General features: G+C 40.2%; 1 protein-coding gene across 2 annotated transcripts in view; it reads right to left on the bottom strand.

Annotated features, from left to right (window-relative positions):
• The window catches only part of nhsl2 (NHS-like 2), an 89,506-nt gene that overhangs the window by 18,696 nt on the left and 48,710 nt on the right, over positions 1 to 22,100 (bottom strand). The window lies entirely within an intron of this gene.

The following is a 22,100-nucleotide window of genomic DNA, read 5'->3' as shown; positions in this document are numbered from 1 at the left end:
GTCCTCAGCAACCTTGATTAATCCTCAGCAACTGCTTCTATACCAGGTCATTGTACATAAACATTCATACACTCATTCACATATAGGGTTCAATTTAGAGCAGTGGTCACCAACCCTCTTCCTTGAGAGCTAGCATCCTGCAGGATTCATCTCCAACCAAAATCAAACACACCTCTGGTAGTTCATCAAGAACTTCTTAAGGCAATGATTAGATGTTTCAGGTGTGCACAATTATGCTTGGAGCTAAAGTCTTCAGGAAGGTAGATCTCCAGGAACAGGGGTGGTGACCACTGATTTAGAGTCACCTTCCACATTTCCACACACCTTCCAGCATGATTTTGGGAGGTGGGAGCTGAAGAATCCAGCAGAAACGCACACAGATATGGGACCATATACAGAAACTCCACACAGGAAGTAACCTTAGCTCAGGAACGCTACACGCTGCACCACCATGCCACCCATCACTCAAATCCTCAAGCTATAGTAAACAGAAATAAGTAAAACTTTACCCCAACTATCCTTTCATGTAACATTTCAACTGTGAATATGGTGCAGTATCCTGAGTCACCTGCAGTTACCGAGGGAGATCTAAGGAAGAAGAACACTAAGGGAGTTTGACTGGTTAAGGTTAGGATTGGTTATGCAATACACCACCTGACATATTCTTAACGCATTCAAATTAAATAATGTATTTTCCTGATATTATTTCAGTACCCTAAAGCATGATTCCCTTACCATGAGACAGTAATGAAAGAGAAAAAAAGAAAATGAGTGAGGGAAACCTATTCCCCAGGAGGTAAGCTGTGTATAGTTAATGCAAATGCATTTGTGCTCTAAGTGCAGATTAAGAATCATCTATGACATATTGATGGATAACTGACTGGTAATGAGACCAAAAACACTGCATGCATCAGGACATCCTTGGAATATCTGCATCACATCTAGTTTGGGATGAAACCATTTTTCACCAGCACTCAAAATATACAAATGGAGTCAACCAGTGAATGAAGAACTATTCATCCTAAACAGATTCATGAACATGTTTCCTCCTTGTGAAACACAGGGTTTGATTTCAATTTCAAACTGAAGACTGTTACTCTATTTAGCCACATTGACTTAAGCTCAGCACGCAGGTATGGTGATGGTAGAAATGGACCCAAGCATACTTTGCAGTAAAGTATGCTTGCAACTCTGGCTTTCTTCTCAGCTTTTTGAAGGTGGGGTTATGGAGAAAATCAGGATTAATAACATACTAACTGTGAACATAGCAATTGAAATATGTTTAAGAACAGATTGTTTTAAGAAAATGGGGAAATGAAATGTATGATCTCAAGGACTTGTGTATTTTGGGAGAAAGTCCCGACTGTTCAGAGGGTTCTTCAGAAAGTTACTGCCCTGTTTGGAGAATCAGCCCAGACAGGCAAAGGCAAAATATAAGTGAAAAAGTTTAGATAAATAGGGATATTTGATGGGAAGAAGATGACGATGAGGAAGATAGCAGGTGACATTAAGAGAAAATATGATAATCAGTGTACTCTGTCATACAATAGGATGTCGATTTCTTTGTCTTTTACTAAATGAATAAGAATAATAATGTAATAAATAATTCTGTATATAACAATACTGTATATACTCCAATCTTCTATAAGGTACGGTTGGTAGGGTAAGAGGGGCTACCCGGGCTCGTGAGAAATTGCTGATTGAATAAAATATTTACATGAGCACATTCAAGTGTTGGTACTGATTTCTCATTTTGCAATTGAATTTCCACCAATCCATTTGGAAGACGTCTTGTCTTTTCTGCCCCAGGTTCTGGAGATGGGATTTTAATGATATGGACCACCAATCAGGACATTGGCGGTGAGTTGGTATACGATATAAACTCTTTGTCTCTTGCAATAGCATTCAGGTGCTCTTGACAAGTGAATTAAATTAAGAAAACAATAAGAACAGAACAACTTAAAAGGTATTTAAGGTCACATGACCAGGAACGAGCAGGAACGAGCAGGAATTGGATGAATGAGATGAGTACTGGGTGGACACATGTCCTTTGGTTTTTATTCTTCATTTTTAATTTTTCTGAGGTAACTTATTTTGGCCAAATTTGATGTACTTATTACTGTTTGGATTAACAGATGTACACATATGATGTTTTTAGATTTATGTTTGTAGCTTCATAAATTGTTCACTGGTTGAAATTAATTAGTTAACTTACTTGGCTTAAGCAGACTTTAGTTAGCCAGCTAGCTACTTTTCTCAGTAAAAAGTACTCTGGTTGTGTTTTAAAGCACTAAAAGTTATAACGCATGATGATTTTAAAGGGTGTCCCAAACACAAAACCCGAAGGATTCCTGAAGGATGCAGCTGTAAAAACAGTTACCAAAATGGTACACACTTTTTGTTTTGGTTTTTGTTTATAATCTACGGTCTAAGGTGGCGCTCCAGCAGGCAAAAGAACAGAGATCAAGTACTTCATGTGCCATCTGAACCCCTGCATGCACAGTGACATACAGTGCCATACATGCTAGGATTAATTAATTAGCCAAATATATTCAGTCTCATTAGCTGATTAACTCGCATGAACAGAGTCAGAGCCCCAGGACATTAAATAAGGCCCAGTGTGGCCCAGTGGCTAAACCAAAGTTCTTCTCAGTGTGACTCTAATCACTGTGAAGGAGAGGTCATTCAAAGAGACTCAGGCCAAATCCACTAACTGTGCAGCCAAAAAAATCCAGCAAGAGAAGAAGCTGCCATCTTTATTCAAAATGTTATGCAAAGTTATAAATATTTCTCAGAACACAAGCAATCCTTTCACCCAGTGGTGCAGCCAGGTATTAATTTCAGGGGGATGGGATAAGGAAATATGGTCAATAAAATCATAGCATGATCTGTACAATCAAACTGATAAGTGTGGTGCAAGTTTCAAAGATACAATCCATCCCCTAGCTACACTTCTGCTTTGACCAAGAGTCTCTTAAACAGAAAACCACAAGAAAGAAAAATTGCTTAAAATCATACCACAGTCATGTTATCAACTCTACAGTAAAGTGCGCACATATTCTTGGCTATATTTATTTCTCCATTTTCCTGGGGAAAAAGGGACCTAAAGACAGACACACCCACAGCACTATTTTGAGGCTACATAAGCACAGTGGAAGTTTGTGGGTGGCTGCTCTCAACAAAAGGTGAAAGAGAGAAGTTGAATCATTTATTCATTTTTATCTCTTGTTTGTTTGTTCTTTGGTTTCGTGGCCATTGAAGCGCAATGGCTTTAACAAGCACAGGGAGTGACTGGCAGCGTAAAACAGCTACCCTGTGGAACAATCGTGTGTGTGTGTGTGTGTGTGTGTGTGTGTGTGGGTGTGTGTTCAAAGAACCAAACCTTCTTATTTTATGTAACTCCTGTCCAATCTGTATCTCAGTCCACAGCACATATAGATAAAAAAATCTTAAGTAAATCAGCACATCTTAAAATAAATAAATAAATTGAATATAGTCAATTCAGTATGAGCAACACAGTGTCATGTCAGAGAAGCCTGAGACAGATGCAGTTGCAGTTAAGCTTTTTTTTTTTTTTTCTTAATGAAATGCAGGCAGACAATTCCAAAAACCTTACAAAAACAACAGGTTTAGGTATGGTGATCAACAAACAGAGTAAACAGGGGCAATGGTGGCTTAGTAGTTAAGGCTCTGGGTTACTGATGGGAAGGTTGGGGGTTCAAGCCGCATCACTGCCAGGCTCTGGGTTACTGATTGGTAGGTTGGGGGTTCAAGCCGCATCACTGCCAGGCTCTGGGTTACTGATTGGTAGGTTGGGGGTTCAAGCCGCATCACTGCCAGGCTCTGGGTTACTGATTAGAAGGCTGGGGGTTCAAGCCGCATCACTGCCAGGCTCTGGGTTACTGATTAGAAGGTTGGGGATTCAAGCCCCAGCACTGCCGGGCTCTGGGTTACTGATTGGAAGGTCGGGGGTTCAAGCCCAGATGCTCTGCCCCGGTGCTGCCAAGCTGGCTCACTAACCCTATCTGTTCCAGGGGCACTGTATCATGGCTGTGCTCTGACCCCAACTGGATGCTGGGGTATGCGAAGAAAAGAATTTCACTGTGCTGTAATGTATACGTGCCCAATTAAACAGGCAAAACACAACAACCAGGAAGCTTGCAAAAGTCCAGGTAAAGTCAGATGCACTAATCTAAGGGTATGTCTCGTTCAGTAGGTAGTGAATAAGCATATCCTGTAAGGACCCTGGCTCACTACACGTTGGGACACTGATAACTGAATTTCTGGTGACATGACTATGTGTTGTAAAACGAAATCACCAAAATTTATATGTCATATAAATGTGTTAGCTTAATCACTTGCATTTCTATCTTAATATGTCAAGTATGATCGTATTCATGCTAGTGGATTTAAAAAAAAAAAATCATTAAACACGTTAGAGAACGTTATATAAAGTAAACGTATATAGAGAACGTGTATAGAGAACGTTAAATAAAGTAAAAAATTGCTAACGGAAGTAATCATTGGAGAGCTACAACAATGTTAACAAGCTTCTTACATTTGTAGACGAAGTTGGTTGAGAGTTTGTCCCTCGTTTTTTTTGGTTTTTTTTTAGAGCTGAGAGGCTTCAGAAAAGATGAAGTCATTTGCAGTAAGCGCATTGATGCTCCCTGGTTTTTGCTGTGCACTGTGGGATTTTTTAGGGAGCAAACGTTCAAGTACACTTGAAGGATTTTGCGATTGAGACAGCCCTTAAAATGTCCGAGTCCCTAATCAGTGCCCTGACTACTGAACTACGGAGCTGATTGAGACATACCCTAAGCATTTACTTCACAACGATTGTGTGTGTGAGAGCCCATTACATAGTGCCAGTGGTGATTAGAGACAGGTGTGCATGGATTAAAATGGTGAATGTGAACGCGACAAGGCGAGTGTATTATGAGAAGTGTAGTCTGGGATGGTCATGAGTTGACCTGATACACACAACACAAAAACACACAGGGGACAGGTACGTGCAGCTGTATTCCCTTGTGCAAGACACATACACACACAGAGCACAGGACAAAAAGGTGATGTGACTACAGAGAACTGGGAAATGAGACGCCCTTGCAATGATACCCCCTTTCTCTCTCTCTCTCATTTTTTATTTTGTTTCAGGACAGATCATTCATCAGCAGGCGTTTGTGAAAAATCATTACCCAAGCTAAGAAAAATCAATACCCAAGCTAACTTTTCATGTTGCACTATAACTAAGTGTTGTCTTAAGAAGCGTTTGGAAGAAAACGCGTGAAGATCGCACACAGTTTGAGCAGAAATATGCTTGAAAGGTTAAATCACCATCTACCAAGCTTTCTCACGGCGAGAATTCGGCTTACTGACGATCTCACACACGTGCATGAGGAGGCATTAAAGTGTGTGTGTGTGTTTTTTGTGCTGTGATCACAAGCAGAAAGCTGCCAAAAGCAATTACTCCCAGAAAGTAATTCTAGCGACAAGAATCCCAATTCAGATTCTCTTTATGGCCCCCAATTTTCTGATGCCTCTCTCATTCATTCTCTCTCCTTTTCTTCTTCAGCTGATGTGTGAGATTGCAGCCGTTCCAGCCAGTGAAGCAGATGCAGCACCTGATGAGGTTGTTACGTGGTGCAGAGAGACCAGCACCACGGATTAAGAGTTTTTAAACACTAAGTTGGGCAGGAAGATGTGCTGGAAATTTGCATCAATGCCCACATACCAAAAATCTGTCGAGAGTTCTTTACCTGACCAAACAGGAGGAATACTCCAGCATTTTCTCATCTCAAGCTCTATCCGCTGCATCTGTAGTATATATATATATATGATTGTCATGGACAATGTTTCCTTTTACTGAGAAAAGAACAGAACCTGTTTACTCAAAACTTGGAAGTATAAGGGCAGTTACTGAATTTTGTTAATACATTTTTTTTAAACAACTGTTTAAAAAGTTCTAATAAATTTAAGACTACAATTTTGACACTTTAACAGGATTAGACAGAGGGAGGCATGGTGGCTTAGTGATTAGCACATTTATCTCACACCTCCAGGGTTGGAAGTTCAAATCCATTCTCCACCCTGTGTGCGCAGAGCTGCATGTTCTCCCCATGCTTAGTGGGTTTCCTCTGGGTACTCCGGTTTCCTCCCCCGGTCCAAATACTGGCATTTGGTAATGATTGGCGTTTCCAAATTGTCTGTAGCATGTGAATGGGTGTTTGAGTGTGCGATTATGCCCTGCAATGGGTTGGCACCCCATCCAGAATGCCCCCACCCCCATGTGCCCCAAGTTCACTGGAAAAGGCTCCAGGCTCCCAGTGATCCTGAAAATGGACAGATGGACATGAGAGAGTGTCTTACCAAAGCTGTTTATATGTTGTTGTATCCAACACCATATGTAGTTTGATATTCGTAATGCATAAGCACAAATTATTCCTTCTGTAAAAGTAAAAAAAACCAACACATTTACAGCTTAGTTAACAGATACAATTATCTAAAGACTTCATGAAAGTATTGTGTGTTTTTTTTTTTTTTTTTGGACAAAATTAAACAGCTGCCCTTGACTTCCAAAGTGAGAGATTTTCTACTGCTCAGTACAGGGAAATTCTATCTGTTACATTACAGATGTGAAGGATAGAGGTTACTTTGAGCAGTACTAAAATATTCCTTTAATATGCTGTTCCTCTGCTTGATGTAGCAGTAGAGACATATGGAGGATCAGAAGGAAAGCCGACCTGTGGACATGAGTACAGACAGAAAGGGCACTGACAGGTGCATCACTCAAGCTTTTGTACCACTGAAGGTTAATTGTGTTTGTGATCGGGTTACAGAGGTGAAAATCATGAGCAAGAAGGCACGGGCAGATAAGGCTAATTGATTCACCTGGCTAGTTAAAGTGCTCACACTTGTAAATGAAAACAGCTCCAATCAGTTTTTAAAGCTGTTGCCTCAATCCAGGGTTGGATGAACTGATAACATAATATATTTATACTATGATAAATTACGTCACAATACAACTTTTAGAGACTATTTTCGATATTGTGAATTTTATAACATTGACCATACTGCAAAAATATCTTACAAGTGAAAACGTCTTGAAAATGGGCAAATTTATCTAATATTTCTTATAGTGAGATGATTAGAAATCAGGTATACAGTTATACAGGTTACAGAAGGGTTTTAATTGCTTTTACACATTTCAAGCTTTAAATCAACCTTGAAATTAATAAGAATGTCTAGGGAAAAGGTTTATTAAGCATACACCCCCCCCCCCCCCCTTTCTGTATTAGTTTCTTTTGGGTAGATCATAAATCAAACATAACCAGCCCAGAGTTTTCCACAGGATTTTAAACGCAGCACCCCGGGCAGAAACACAGATCTAAGTGTGAAGTCAACACCAATAGTGTGAACATCAGAGTCCAAATTTACTCTGTATATAAAAATAATATTCATAGAAACATGACCTTTCTGGGGATTTTTGTGTGGTTTTCTTTTAGATTGTTAAGTCTCCTACACATGGTTACTGTATGTACAGTAGCACAGCTCAAGAGAGAACATAATGTGATTAGAGAGGAGAGATAAAGAGACAGAGAAATGTTTTGAAATCAGATGCTTATTTAATCTGTTTAGCATTTGTGTGATGCATAAATTTGTGTGATGCATATGACAAGTGTGCAAGTCATAGTGACATTAATAGCTGTAGGTGAGGCACGCACATACACACAAACACACACATACACACATACAACCTCAATTCCGAAAAAGTTGGGACAGTATGGAAAATGTACTTTGACTTGTATTTAAACAAAAAATGTATAACGACAAGGTATTTGATGTTTTACTTAATCAACTGCATAGATTTTTGAAGGTAAACGTTTATTTTAATTTTATTTTAAAGTGATGCATGCAACACGTTCCAAAAAAGTTGGGATGGGGCAATTTAGGACTAATAGCGATGTGACAAGTTGAAATAAGAAGGTGATGTGAAACAGGTGAAACAATCGTCTAATCATAGTATATAAGGAGCCTCCAAAAAAGTCCTAGTCCTTCAAGAGCAAGGATGGGTCAAGGCTCGCCAATCTGGCAACAGATGCATCAGAGAAGGATTTTGGGCATTTTACCTTCTACAGTGCACAATATAATTAAAAGATTCAAGGAATCCTGTCAAATCTCAGTACGTAAAGGGCAAGGCCGAAAACCACTTCTGAATGCATGTGATCTCCGATTCCTCAGACGTCACTGTCTTAAAAACCGTCATGAGTCTGTAATGGAGATCCTGACATGGGCTCGGAGTACTTTTTTTAACCTTTCAGTCAACACCATTCGCCGCTGCATCCACAGATGCAAGTTAAGGCTTTACTATGCAAAGCAGAAACCATATATCAACACTGTCCAGAAGCGCCTTTGAATTCTCTGGGCTCGGTCTCATCTGAGATGGACAGTAGCACAGTGGAATCGTGTTTTGTGGTCCGACGAGTCAACATTTCAAATAGTTTTTGGACAAAACAGCCGTCGTGTTCTCCGAGCCAAAGAAGAAAAGGACCATCCACACTGTTATCAGCGTCAGGTCCAAAAGCCAGCGTCTGTCATGGTATGGGAGTGTGTCAGTGCCCATGGCATGGGTAACTTGCACATCTGTGAGGGCACCATTAATGCAGAAAGATATGTACACATTTTGGAGTAACATATGCTGCCATCCAGAGCAGGAAGACACCAAACCAGATTCTGCCCAGATTACAAGCGCATGGTTGTGTAAGCAGAGAGTGCGGGTGCGAGCATGGCCTGCCAGCAGTCCTGACCTGTCTCCGATTGAGAATGTGTGGCACATTATGAAGCGCAAAATAATGCAACGTAGGCCCTGCACAGTTGCGCATCTGAAAAATGCATAATGGATGAATGGGGGAAAATTCTGCTTGATAAACTTAACCAACTGGTGTCTTCAGTTCCTAAACGCTTAATAAGTGTTATTAAAAGAATAGGTGATGTTATACAGTGGTAAACAGTCGATTGTCCCAACTTTTTTGGTGTGTTGCAGTCATCAGATTTGAAATGAGTGTATATTTCCAAAAATAAATTAAATTCACAAAGTAAAACATCAATGTGTTAATAATGTGTTTTATATGGAAAATGCACAAAAAAGTGTCTTCAGTGTGCTTTCTCTCTCTCTCTCCCCCTCTCTCTCACACATATACACGTTGCAGTAAACAACATGTCCTATTTGCACATTTCAACACTTTCCAATATGCATACAGTCACCAGCCACTTCAGTAAGAACTCCTGTACTCATTCATTCATGCAATTATCCAATCAGCTAATCATGCGGCAGCAACGCAATGCATAAAATCATGCAGATACACATCAAGGGTTTCAGTTAATGTTCTCATCAACCATTAGAATGGTGAATAAATCTGATCTCAGTGACTTTGACAGAAGTGCCAGAAGGGCTGGTTTGAGTATTTCAGAAACTGCTGGGATTTTCACACACAGCAGTCTCTGGAGTTTACATGGACTCGTGTGAAAAACACAAAACATCCATTGGGCGTCAGTTCTGCAACTGGATCCTACGTAACTATGACTAATTTATCAGACACGCACGCAGACAGCTTGTAACCGGATGCCTATGATAATATTTGGACTAACAAATGGGATATTGAGTGTTAGTGATGCTGGGGTGTGTTTGCATGCTCTGCAGTGTCCCCAACTCCCAGCAGTGCTGACTAAACGAACTGCTGCTTCCTTCATGCCTGCTCTGCAACACATCAACCCCTTCTGCCTTAATTTCCTGCATGAGAATTCTCGTGGAGGACACGGAGTGACAGGAAAGTCAGATTGGGAAAGAAAGTGTGTCTGTGTGTCAGTATGTCTGATAACCAACCACACACATACACACGCACACACACACACACACACACACACACACACACACACACACACACACACACAGAGTTCCCTCTGAGAGGATGTGCCTGGGAGGTGAAGGGAGGAAACTGAGGGAGTGGCCTTTGAAGGGTTAATCAGCAGCCACCCTGGCCTTCTCTACCTCTCACATACATTCTGTCCACTGCTTCCCATCTTGGCATCCACCCATCCTGCCCTTCTCCAGGCAGAGGCTACAGTAAAGAAAATCAGCAGTGCAGAATGCAGTCTACACTAGTCTAGTCACAGTAAAAAGTAGAATGGGATCCCTAATTTTAATTGGGGCAAAAAAAGCCTTGGGCTTGTTATTTGTCAATGACTGATATATACTGAACTGTAGTAGAAACAGTGCATCCAATCTAGCAACCCTGCTGGGTTCATGTGTGTAAACTCAGTTTTATTAAAAGGTAATAAAGCATTACAAGCCTTAATGGGAACATATTATGGTCTTATTACATTTTTTTTGTTTTGCTTAGCTATATTGGCTTTGCATGTAATAAGGTAAAAATAAAGCTTTATATAAAACTACTCATTAAGAGGTCCACAGCACTAACCACATTTCCCCTGAGATGCTCAAATGAACCAGTCTTACTTAATCCCAGCCTACGCCACTAAGCAACTAAATACTCCCCATGTGCCTTGCTGTGCTAGGTGTTAAAAGAGCCTTTTAAGAGCTTTTCCCCACATTACACCAGTGTTAGTAATGAGTCAGGAGCACTGGGAGACATCTCACTGTTGAAAGCCCAGTGTTGCTGCTGTGAGATCAGTAAAGAGTAACATGTCTCCAACAAGTTCACTCCACAAGGGACTTTTTTTTTCTGTAATAGGAGATGAGAAAAAAAGAAATGTGTCCTCATGCACCCATTATGTACTATGTCCAAATTAATGGTAAATAGCATACCTACAGATATACACAACTAATGCTACAAGCACCTGAACATTTTGCTGTCCAACATTAGGTTTAATATTACAGTGGATTTTGACTACTTATACCAAGGCACTGTTGAATTCTCTGTTTAAATCTGATTGGTCAGAAGGTCTTGATTAACTCCTATAACAGCAGCTCTGACAGCTTTGCCAGCTGTAATCCAAATCTTGGACTTATATTAATGCGTTCCTTCTAATATGTTGTCTTATCTATAGTATCAACTTACACAATCACTTTTATGCTGACTGATCCATATAAACAGAACAAAAATGGTGCATAATCATAGATATGGTCAAGTAAGCTTTTTACTGATTCTTATACTTTGTAAGAATCAGAGGTTAAAGCTGCAAATGTAATGTTTTCTGACACATAAAAGTCTTTAGGATGGAATAATACATCATTTACATATTACTGCATGTCCTGTTGTGCTTTATTATTTGCTTATTTGATTACACTATGCTTCAGTTCATAGGTTTAAATCACAAAGTCAGTCACGAAAATCTTTTTTTTTTTTTTTACTAAACATTTCTGTGCTTATTTTAGCTCTTGCTAATATATGTCAGAGCAAGGTCACATAGCAACTCAGTCAAAAGAAGAAAATGACTCAATTTGACAATGCAGCTTAAAGTAAACACCGTCACAGACTTATGCTTTCAGGTGCTGCCACTAAACACAGAGCCGTCAAACTGAGCTGGCAGAGAACGCAACGATCAGAAAGAAGGGAAGTGCAGTTCTCCCAAAGAAAACAGAAAGATCCCGTGCTACAAATGCAGAGAACAATTGTGTGATTTCCTCTTCTTATGTGTTCATGGTGCTGGATGAATTATTGCTACCCATATTAGGGCATCGCTGCTGTACGAATCTGCTGTGTATTTCAGTGTAGTCTCGACATGTTTGTATACAGCGGGAAGGGGGGGGCGGGGGTGTATTGATCAGATCAGAGAAAGAAATTTACTCTGAGGTAATGTGACAGATAAAGGGAGTTATATTTATATATGTGCTTTTAACCGAATTATTGAAATGAAGCTTTTCTAAATGGACAGTACTGAAAACATTTCTGTAGGCAGACAAACTAATTGCAATAATTGCAACATTCAAAAAACGACCAAGCTGTATGCTGTTGAACTTCCATAAAATGTTAACTAATTACTAGCTGGCTGGCAACATTTCCTTTCAGGTTAAACTTTATTCCGTTCATATAAACAATTTATACGTTTTCCTAGCTCTGGGCTGATTATGAATTTATGGACGCTAGGACCTTGTCTGCAAAAACAGAAACAAAATATCAATTTGAACATCATGATAATAAAAAAGATAACATTTTTATTATTGTTATTTTTAGTAATTCACTGGATCAATTTCCCTCCCGTCATTGCTTCTGACACTAAGTCTTTATAACATTCCCTCAGAGAAACACTGCTGTGATGTAATGTCTTACAGCCAGGATCTCATTTTATTCAATATCTTTATCCTGATCCGCAACAAGACTACAGTTGAAGGTTTGTCGCGCATGTCTTTAGTATATGTGCCTCATTCACACTTCCATACTCTTTTTGTAAACCAGTGCCATGAGCTGTATATGTGTGTATGTGCGCGAACACTCTACATGCCACACTTGTACTCTATAAAGCTGTGTAAACACACTCTCAGTGACTAATACACAAGTCTTGAGGTGTTTTTACACTTAGGTTTTTTGCACTCAAGGATGTTTGTACCGACAGTTTAGTTTGGAACATGGGCAGCGCTAGGGGAAGGTATGTCCCTCACAGCACCTCTACAGCAACGTAGGGATAAGTGAGCAGGAAGAACTGTATTATAATTATAAGTAACAATACATTGTTTATGTGTTTTGGCATTTAAGTACACTAAAAAGACTGAAAGACCAAGGTCAAAAGCAGAAAAAAATAGGACCCAGGGACATACCAATTATTCTTGGGTTCCCCCTTCGCATCTTGTGAACGTAGTTGTCTAGGCCCCTTAAGGGACTTGGCTAGTCAGTTATACTATTCTCCCTGAAGTAACACTTTATTAGAACTTCATGGCTTGGTGGTAAATACACATGCAATATTTCATAACACGGAGTGAAACCAGGAGGGCTATAAATACAGTGACTAACAAGGGATATCAAACAACATCAACCATGTAAGGAAGGTGAAGAGCAGAAAGGGACAAAAACAGGACAGACAGTATACTGTATGCTGAGCAAATAAGGCCAGAAATTGTGGTTACAGAATGTGCATGCTTTCATGTAAGCAAGTAATATTATTCAAGTTAAAACTTTATTGGCCACATATCAAACTTTAACCAGTACAACGTGCGGTGAAATGCTTTTTTCGACAGTCCGTGACATAAAAATTGAATTTACATAAACTAGAATTTAATTCTATACAGGTAGAAAAGGAAAAATATATTCAAAAAAATATATGATATAAGGGAAACAAAAATCAACGGCAGAAACAGAACGAGTGTATTTTGAATAAGGTGCAGATATGTGCAGTTGTTTGTGCAATATATATACTGTGCAACATCAGGCTGAGGTAGTGGGTGTTGCACCCCCAAGTTATAGTCCCTAATGCAATAAAACTACACATTTATAGAACTGTAGCTGTGTTAGAGAGAATCACACAAATCAGCACAAAGTCTCATGACAGCATGCATCAAGTCCGGAAGGTGCAGATAGTTCTGCATGTACACATGCCACATGCTCAGAAATAATCACTGTGAATGGTAACATGACCAGAGCAGCATTGAAAAGGGCGGCTGTGGCTCAGGTGGTAGAGTGGGTTGTCCACTAATCGTAGGATTGGCGGTTTGATTCCTGGTCCCTGTGACTCCACGTGACAAAGTGTCCTTGGGCAAGATGCTGAACCCCAAGATGCTCCCGATGGCAAGTTAGTGCCTTGCATGGCAGCTCTGTTACCATTGGGGTGTGTGTGAGAATGGGTGAATGAGACACAGTGTAAAGCGCTATATAAGTGCAGACCATTTACAATAAGAACATTAAAGGTGAATGACAATTGTCTACTGTTTTACAAAAATTGCACAACCCCCGAAGCAGTCCTGAGTGCAGGCTCAAGAACAAGCATGAAAACACCTTTATTTAGTTTAAACCTGCTACCACACTTACATGTATAATCCTGGAACATTAAGGAGAAACTGTGTTTAAATAGACATTTTATCACTACAGGTGATAGAGATCACAGCGTGAATACAGCAAAGTTTAGGAAGTTCAAAAATTCAATGCTGGGAGGCTAGATATTAGGACATACATAGATTATGATCAAAGTACAAAGAAAGAAAAAATTTGCCTATTGTGGGCAAATACATATCCAAGCATCCACACAGAGTATAAACACACACAGTGGGAACAGAGACCAATCCCTCTAATAACTTCCAGAGCCCATTGTCTGTACAACAGCCTTCAGAGGAAACAACACTTCATCAACTTCCTGTCTTGCCATACATGTTCTGTGATGCCTGTGAAAACGCAAGCTGTGGATGAATGAATGAGTGGCGCTGAAGTGGTTGATATGGTGGAAGATGCCTATTGGTGGGCAGAAAAAGGTGAGAGCAGCTTAATGAGGCCAACAGTATAAAGATATAACCATATGAAACCAGTTGTGATGTTTCTTCAATGGTTAAAGCACATTCATTTCAGCATCAATAAATATGCAAATGTCTGTTTTCACCATCAGTTTTATATAGGCAAGCATTACCACCATATACAGTGAAATATGGTTTATTGAATATTGAGTATTTTGTGGGTGTTCATGACTAGAAACTACTACCATTCCTCTCACAACAACAACAACAACAACAAAAATACACTTAGTGATCTAGCTACAGAGTTGATGGTATAAAAGTCCACACTTATTAATATAGGAGCGAACTGCAAGTAGCAATAAGCCATACTAAAGCAGCATGGGTATCATGTCTGGTGTACAACAGGAAAAGAGCTTAGTTTGTTTCAGTCTGTAAGAATGTCAGTGGATGGCTAGAAATAGGAAGGAGTGAAATCTCCAAAAGGTCCAAAGATCTGGGAAAGGAAAATTAATAGACAATTATATATAACCTCTGGTGAACAACTAACCTTTCCTACCGGTTTCTCCAAATAATAAGGCTAATAAAATACAGAGATGGAAAAGTGTGGAATTAGCTTGGAAAGACATCCTGCAATCCAAAGATTCAGGTCTATCAATGGTTAGAACAAGAGATGACTGAGATAAAAAAAATGCAGGTTTGGCAGCAGCCTCAAAACCACATTCACACATTCACATATTCAACACATATGGGTTATTTATCTATTTACCAAATATTGGCACGGCATTCATTTTGGGAAAGGCAGAGCCTAACAGCCTGTCACAGCCAACATACACATCAACACACATAATACACACTCAGGTTTTAACCCTGGGAGTGATGCTGCAGTATAGAGCTCTCTCTCTCTCTCTCTATCTCTCTCTCATGGCCTGTCAGGCTGCCAGAACTCGAAGGCTTCAATTAGAAACTCATTTGCATAAAAATTCTATGAAGCTTAATTTTCTCTTCCATTCATTTTACCTCCATAATTAGCCAGCAGGCTTCTCAAAAAGAACGTGTGTAGACGTAGCCGTGAGCGTGAGAGAGGTTACAGGTACAGCTTGTTCGAAAGAGTGAGAGTGTGTGTGTTTATGCATGTGAATATAAATATATGTGTGTAAGCAGGCTTGGGGAGTAACGGAATACATGTAACGGCGTTACGTAATCAGGATACGAAAAAACAACAACCGGTCACCGAAATCCTTTACAGTTACGTCAAAAAACGAAATAATCAGATTACAGGTACAAGTACTTTTGATATAACACAACATAGACAGCTGCTTGATTAGAGTTCTAGTTCCCTCTTGTAAGTTGTGACTCACATGAGCAACACATTTCTTTATTTTATTCAACAAATTCAAACACTGAACATGTTTTTTAAGCTCTAAAATAAGCTCAAAATAAAAGTATTTGAGACATAGACATATTGATTTTCCCTTGACTTTGTTTACATATGTGACCTTGAAGTAATCCAAAAATAAAAGATTACTTTCATATTGTGATACTTGGATTACGTTACTGATGACATTTTTTATGAAGTAATTTGTAACTGTAACGGAATACATTTTTAAAGTAACCCTCCCATCCCTGAGGATAAGCCTGTGTGTGCATGAGAGAGAGAGAGAGAGAGAGAGAGAGAGAGATACTGTAACTGCTGGAGAGAATAGTGTCTGTGTATTGTCAGTGTCATTACACTATGCTTGTGAACGGCATTGCTGTGCTGGAATCCAATGGTGAAATGGGAACCAAACACAGAGTGAAAACCAGAGCAAGAAAGGGGCACTGGGCCCATTTTTGTGTATGTGTGTGAGTGAGTGTGTGTGTGCGTGCGGGCTTGCCAAGATGCTGCATAACCTCAGGTCACTTTCACGCATATGTGATAAGATTCCATGACACAAGGCTCCATGACTCTCACGCTCACAGTCTCATTCTCACACGCACGGGACGATCCAGTTACGCTGTATAATATATCAACCAAAAATTACATGTTTTAAATAAACCAGCATTACAGTGGCTAGAACTCATCCAACATTCACCCACAAAGCCCAGAAATCTAATACTGCCTGGAGGCTTCAGAGTGTTTATAGCATTCACAGGTCAAATGACTCAGTAGAAGTTAGGAAAAAATGTTATAAAACTGCCCAGTAATTGCACATTATTAAAACAGTTCAAACTGAGCCCTGGACTGGTTTGAAATATGTTCAATGTAGCATGATCTGACATAATGGACGTCCCGTACTATCAGGCTATTTATTTTAATGAATCACATTCACAAACAACAAATTCCTGCATAGTCGTAGACATGGCAGAAAAGTAAGGAATATATCCTTGTCCTTCAGGGATTTGAGGGAGAGAGGGAAAAAAAAACGCAGTCTAGAGAGCCGATCCCATATATCTATCATCCCCTTTCTTCTCTATAGCTCTAGAGGTTGAGTTGAACCACCAGGTCTGCTGATCATGGTGGACCTGCACACACAGTCTGCTGCCATGAGCACTCCTCATAACGCTCAGAGGAATCTCACAGTTTCTGTTTGAAGGTCTGAATATAGTGGCAAAAAGTGAATAACACAAGAGTTCCTCCTACCTGCTCTGCTCTTCAAGATGTCTAGCTTCTCCATGACAATATTCACAGAGGAATTGAGAGAGGAGAAGAAGAAGAGAGGGAGACACAGAGAGACAGAGAAGGAGGGACTGGAGACCACGCTAGTGCCATGAACATGAAGCAGCAGAGCAAAACAGTAGAGGAGTGAAGCGGGTATGGACGTAAGAAAGATGGATAAATTAGAGACCAAGAGACTGGAGAAGAGAGAGATGATGTTAGAGACACAGACTGACCACGAAAACAGTCAGACTACCTAGAGGAAAAAGGAAACACAGCAGAGAGAGAGAGAGAGAGAGAGAGAGAGAGAGAGATTGTGTGTATGTGTGTGTGTAAAAGAGGGAGAGAGAGAGAGCGAGAGGGAGAGAGGTGGGGGTCTGGATTTGCTTCCTCCACTATGGCAGAGTGAAAAGCAGGATACATGAGCTCCATTGTGACCATGTTTCTCTTCCCAAGCTCACACATGCCTTCCTAACCAACTGAGGGTGACATACACACACAAACACACACATGCTCCCTCGGATGTGGAGTCCCTACAGAATTTCTACCAAAGGTCCTCCAGGAACCACAGCTGATGACCACCTTGAGCTGCAGAACAATACACACACTGCGATACGATCACGCATCAGCTTCAGAAAGAGAATGGGCAAAATGCCAGCATGACTCAGCAGCTTTTCACAGGCCGTGACTCGGCATGTGAAACAGCACACTATCGCAGCGCTAATACAGCCTGCAGATAAACAGAGCAAAATATCACTGCATCATTGCATGCAGCGATGAGAAACCAGGACACTCAAACACAAGTGAACACACACTGTTGTTAAATGAACCAAAGGTTTCCAAGGTCAAAAGCACATACACACACGAGAACCGTAGGCTTATCTATTGCTGGATGAAAACATCCAGACCAAATATCTGACCCAAACAAGCCCTCTTTCATGCCAATGTGTCCACCTGCACTCTAGAATTTCATAACAACACTGGCATTTCACACAATAAAATCATTGTCTCTTTATCTCTGGGGTCTCGAACCACCCGAGCAGCACACAGTTTCCTCACCAAAACCTCAATCCACAGCAAGGTGTGTCATCTGAATGCATCATGAGTGGAGGTGGGTAGGTTTCGAAATCTCTCATGCTTATTTTCAAGCAGAGTCGTGTTCACTGTGTTTACAAAAAAAAAAGGAAAGAAACAAATCCATCCATCTATTTTCTGTACTGCTTATCCTACTCAGGGTCGCAGGGAGCCTGGAGCCTATCCCAGGGGACTCGGGGCACACCCTGGAAAGGGTGCCAATCCATCGCAGGGCACAACAGGTGAAATCAGGTCACACAGGGCCTGTGTGAAAATGTATTTGCCCCCATAGTTACTAATTCCCCAAATCTATGAAACTGCATTCATAATGGGGTTCAGCTGGACTAGACACAACTGATTACTGCACACTCTGTTCAATCAAATCAACTTTTTCAACAACATGAAGTTGGTTAAAAGTTCCAAAATTCCTCCAAGTGCACAGTAACTACTCATCCAGCAAGTCACAAAAGAGCCAAGGACAGCATCAAAGGAACTACAGGCCTCTCTCACATCAGTAAAGGTTACTGTTCATAAATTCACTATCAGAAAGACACAGGACAAAAAACGAAGTGTGAAAACCACTGATAACCCAGAAGAACCTTAAGGCTTGTCTGAATTTTGCCAAAACACACCTTGTTGATCCTCAAACCTTTTGGGAGAATGTTCTGTGGGTTGATGAGTTGAAAGGGGAACATCATACCTATGGTCAAGCATGGTGGTGGGAGTGTGATGGTGTGGGGATGCTTTGCTGCTTCAGGGTCTGGGCAACTTACAATAATTGTGGGAAACATGAATTCTGCTCTCTACCAGAAAATTCTAAAAGAGAATGTCAGGTCTTCAATCCGTAAGTTGAAACTCAAGCGCAACTGGATTATGCAGCAAGACAAGGATCCAAAGCACAGGAGTAAGTCCTAGTCCTAGAAAGAAGTGAAAGACTGCTCTCCAGTTATGTGAAGCGTTTGGTTGCAGTTGTTGATGCTAAAGGTGGCACAACCAGATTTTAAGGGGGCAATTAGTTTTCACATTGGTGATAGGTGTTGAATAACTTTATTTGCTTCAACAAAAAAATTTCATAAATAAAAACTGCATTGTGTGTTTACTCAAGTTGCCTTTGTTTTATGTTGCATTTCATTTGAAGATCGAAAAGTATTTAGTATGAGATATACACAAAAACAAATACTTTTTTTTCACAGCACTGTAGCTGTTTTTTGTTTGTTTTTGAATCAATGATACATGGAGTATGACAAATGTTTAATGGTAATGTGTTCCAGATCTTTGGGGCATAGAAACAAAAGGCTGCTTCACCACTGTTTTTAATTTTCACACATGGAATGTGAAGAAGGAGAGCACTAGCTGATCTCAAAACGCAATCTGGACCACAGTTTCGGCTAGTTTATCAGCCATTCAGAGCTGTAAAAAAGTGTGTGCTGTACCATTAAGAGATTTAAAAACTAGTAATGAAATTTTTTTTAGCCACTTCTAAAGTAAACAGGCATCCAGCGGGCGGAGTGAAGCTACAACTTCGAATATGATCTCTATCTCTAGTACATGTTAAGTAATCTTGCACATCTTGTAGTTTATGTGTTGTAGTAGTGGGAATTGAGCAATGCATTATAATAGTCAAAATTAAAAAAAGAAGAAGCATTGATCAGTTTCTTGGCAACTTGTAACTGAAGATAGGGTCTAACACATGCTATATTCCTTACATGATAGAATTCAGTGGTAGTAAAGTTAAATAAGATCTCAGCAAGACATTTCCAAGTCTGTTATATATCTTTTTGGTTTTTTGTTTCACTACCAATTACAATTTCTGTCATCATTTGGTTAAAAATGCTTTTCATCTAGTAAACAATGGGCAGACAGGTTAGCAGCTTATCAAGAGTAGTGACATCATGTAAACTGTAATTTTACACAGTTGCAACATCTATCCCTCCATCCATCCATTTCTGTAACACTTATCCTACACAGGGTCACGGGAGCCTGGCTCCTATCCCAGGGAACTTGAGGTATAAGGTTAGGGACAATGGGCACAATAACACACACACTCGCACACTTCGGAGAATTTGGAAATAATAATCAGTCTACAACGCATGTCTTTGTCTTGGGGGAGGAAACCGGAGTTCCTGGAAGAAACCCCCGAAGCACGGGAAGATTTCGTTTTCTTCAAAAAAAAAATCTTTAAAAAATGCACAAGAATATTCTTACAGGACGTTTTACTTCGAAATTTAGCAACACATCCAAGAGAAATGTTGATATCCACTGTCACTGCCCTTCACATGGTTTGTATGAAAAGCTTAATATCTATGCTTTAACTTCAGTCATTAGCTAGCTGATGTTCGGCGGCCACGGTTCCCAGCTGAATAGCAGCAATATTCTTATGACTTTCAACAGCAAGCGTGCTGTGTGTTAGCCTTCCCAAGTCAAAAGCACAAACAACCCAAAAGTTTTATTTGAACATTCTGTCAGTTAACTGAAAACTCTTGGCCAAATATACCTTCATACGTTGGCATTAGGCACATAAGGGCTAGTTCTGATCAGTCAGTACGTTTACATGGACAACAATAATCCGATATTAACCTGATTAAGACAATACTAAGAAGCTACCATGTAAACAGTGATTATTGATTACCTTAATACGATTAAAGTCATACTCGAAGAAAAAACATAAATCGAATTAAGACGTGGAGTATTCCTGTTTTAGTGGTATTATTGAGGTGCATTACAGACATGTAGACACCTTAATCACACTATTAACATCGTGTGGGAGTTTTCACTGCATTTTGCGACAGGACACGATCACACAAGGCAGTGCTCAACCATTTGACGGCAAACAAGAGAGCACGACTGCGTCCCAAACTGCGTACTTACCTGCTGTATAGTAGGTGAAATACATGTATCTCGGCTACTATATAGATGATAAGTACACGGTTTGGGACGCAGCCCACGGCTTCAAGCAGTCGTCTATTTGCACGTACAGCATGACAAATAATTTACCGCACTTGAAGCTTTCGTATAATTAAAAATAGAAACACCCAGAACTGTATACGGTACCATAACAAAGACCAACTGTATGTTGATACGTGAAATTCTGGAGGGAACGTCGGACGGTGTGGCGCGGTGACGTAATGACGTGTGGGGTTAATCGTTCTATGTTCTATAACATGTAAAACGGGAACATGAAAGGAATATTCTAATAGCGACTCATGTAAACAACTTAAATCAGAATATTGTCTTACTCAGAATAAGGTCAATAATTATTTATTGCTGTCCATGTAAACGTAGTCATTGACAAGCGTATTATATACTACACACAGCCATGTTTAAAGATTTTACAGAACGGGAAAAACTGGCACAAATGTAACCAAAGCTTGTGTGGTATTTACATTTTTGGCCTTATTGTAATCTCCATATTAAAGATATGGTCTCATCAAGGTTGAGGTTGTGCTTGTGCAAGTCAGATTCAGATGTGTGCATTGTCCACAGTGATATGTAGGCCAGAAGAAAGTTCGGCTTCAGTTTTTTTTGTAAACCTTTCTAGCAGTACTCTGGCTTATTGAGATTTTTGAGCGGAATGACTAGCAAGTTTGTTATAAGATTAGTCAAGCTGCTGTTGGGTTTCTGTATGTAGAGTATCATGGAACTGTATACAACCTTGATGGTCCATGCTGTGGAGATACAGATATTGATTATGAGTCTTTATTGGTCACACATACAGTGAAATTCTTTTTCCTGGCATATCCCAGCATGTTAGGAGGTTGGGGTCAGAGCGCAGGGTACGCATGATACTGCGCCCGTGGAGCAGAGAGGGTTAAAGGCCTTGCTCAAGGGTCCAACAGTGGCAGTGCTTGGCAGTGCTTGGCAGTGCTGGGGCTTGAGCCCTCAACCTTCTGATCAGTAATCCTGAGCCTTAACCGCCAAGCCACCACTGCCCCACACAGCCAGGTACAGCCAGATACAGCCAGATACAGTCAGGTACAGCCAGGTACAGCCAGGTAC

Source organism: Ictalurus furcatus, chromosome 7, assembly GCF_023375685.1.
Source record: "Ictalurus furcatus strain D&B chromosome 7, Billie_1.0, whole genome shotgun sequence".
Lineage (NCBI taxonomy): Eukaryota > Metazoa > Chordata > Actinopteri > Siluriformes > Ictaluridae > Ictalurus > Ictalurus furcatus.
The sequence above is the reverse complement of the archived record's forward strand: the minus strand, read 5'-3'. Positions and strand labels throughout refer to the sequence as shown.